This window comes from Myotis davidii, unplaced genomic scaffold (genome assembly GCF_000327345.1).
Source record: "Myotis davidii unplaced genomic scaffold, ASM32734v1 scaffold496, whole genome shotgun sequence".
NCBI lineage: Eukaryota > Metazoa > Chordata > Mammalia > Chiroptera > Vespertilionidae > Myotis > Myotis davidii.
In genome coordinates, this window is record NW_006289398.1 from 743,752 (window position 1) to 745,763 (window position 2,012).

At 53.5% G+C, this 2,012-nt stretch overlaps 1 long non-coding RNA gene across 3 annotated transcripts; it reads left to right on the plus strand.

Moving 5' to 3' along the window:
• The first annotated feature begins 35 nt into the window (after window positions 1–35).
• On the plus strand, window positions 36–2,006 carry LOC107182792. Of its 3 annotated transcripts, none has more exons than XR_001513523.1 (4): window positions 36–253; window positions 700–816; window positions 1,237–1,514; window positions 1,753–2,006. It is a non-coding gene; the product is annotated as an uncharacterized LOC107182792 (long non-coding RNA). The 3 variants fall into 3 exon arrangements; XR_001513524.1 differs by having other exon boundaries at window positions 700–799; XR_001513525.1 differs by having other exon boundaries at window positions 735–816.
• The last annotated feature ends 6 nt before the right edge of the window (window positions 2,007–2,012 follow it).

Sequence of the window (2,012 nt, forward strand, 5' to 3'; positions counted from 1 at the left end):
AGGTCCTGCTGGTGGGACAAAGGTTTCCAGGAACCCGTGCTTCATTCAGGCCTTCCTGGGCAGGGCACAGACTGTGTGAACCTGAGAGCTCTCTGGCTGCTCCTTAAGCTTCTCTATGGCCAGGAGCCCAGCCAGCTTCTCCAACACGCGCCCCCACAGAGCCGATGCCCAGAAGCCCAGCACAGATCCCACCTCCTCAGAATCACCAAGTGCAAGTGGCCGAGGACAGGTGGACAGGTAGACAGGTGGACAGGTGGAAGAATGAGGAGAACAGGGAGGCAGCAGAGGAGGTGGGGGTCAGGGAGGGATAAATGCTGCCCCATTGGACCGTCCTGGCTGGACCCATCATTGAGAACTTCACAGACCCCTGTCCCCCACCAAGGGTCCCCACAGAAGGACTACTGCACCCCTTCTCCCAACAGCACATGACTGTATCACCCTCCCTGTATCCATGCCCTTTGCCAACTGATGATGGATGGTGGAGTCTGTATTTTCATCTCTTATGAACTTTAACTCATAGGATGTGGCAGTTCCAGACCTCGGCTGTGCAGGACCTTACACCTTTTCTCTAGTGCCCTTACCCTCCTCCATCGTCATGCGAAGGGCATGTCGGGCTCCCATGGGTCCCAGGAGGAGCGTGAGAGCCACATGGAGCTGACTCAAGTCACCTCACCGTCTCAGGCAAGGCCATCCTAAAAGGCAAGGCCATCCTAAATTAGCCAACTGCTACGCAGGGACCAAGTCCAGCCGAGACCAGAAGCGCCTAGTTGAGCCAGCCAAGATTGGCAGAGCTGCCAAGGTGAACACTCAAGGCATGTAAGCGATAAACACTTATTTTGGTATGCCCCTGGGGTCTGTGTTTGTTTGCCATGTGGCATTATTGTACACACAGATAGCAGATGCACTTAGAGAGAAAACAGGGGACCCACACACCCAGCCTCAGCCCATCTCAGCTCTCCCGCCTCTCCCTGGGTCTAATCCCTCAGCTTCAGGACAAGTTTTATCCTCACAACCACCTCTGCTATCAACTCACCCCGCATCTCCTGGGTTCTGTTCACTGAGGGGGTCACAGAACCTTCCTCCTGGCTTGGGATGTTCTGTCTCTTACCCTGTTCTCCTGCCCGGAGCCTCCCATGTGACCAGTTGCTCTTGGGTCCTTGTCCCTGCAGCCCTCTCACCAGCAGGGTCTCTACTGCCCTGAATCCATCATGGTGTCTGTCACCCCTTCCCTTTCAGCCCCTCCTGCATCCCACCCAAGTCGGTGCTTCAGGATTCTCATCTGCTTCAACACCCCACCCCCAGCCCGCCTCCCTGGGTCACTGCATTCTTCCCTGGACGACACTTGCATGGAACAATAGCTCATCAACAACACAGCTCTTCTGGCTGCAGCTCAGCGGGATGTTTTGCTAAAATCACGATGATATTTTTGGCTGGAGGCTACTGACTCAAAATGTGCTATGAAAGCAACTCTTACATCTTGGGAAGCACTGGCCCGAGCTGCCTTCAAGGAACAGGTATGAGGGGAGGGCATCTGGGAGGTCGTAAAACCCACTTGCTACCATACCACATGGCTTTTCTCCAAACTGCACACGCAAGGAGACGTGTAGGAGAGGATGAATTATTGTTATTGTTGTTGTTACCATTATTCCTCTGGGAGGGAGGGAGGATCCTGGTCATCAAAGGAGCCCAAAGACAGGAGGCAGAGGTTAAAGCACAAGGGGAGTGTTTCTGGTTTATTTATTCATTTCATAGAATTCTGAATGTGCCTAAGCTGTGCTCTGCACAGAGCTCCAAGTCTTTGCTGAATGAATGCTGCACAAACAAGGGTGAGTCATGACTGGGACTAAACATAGGCTCTTGTGTGCATTGGATCATATTTCCCTGCTCTTTGGGGGCAGCGTGCATCTCACCTTTCCCTTAGCGAGTCATGTCATGGGACACTGCCAGCCAGCTGTCTCCATCATCATGTGCGTGAATGGCAAAGGGACAGGCGATGGCTCAGAAGGAAGCAT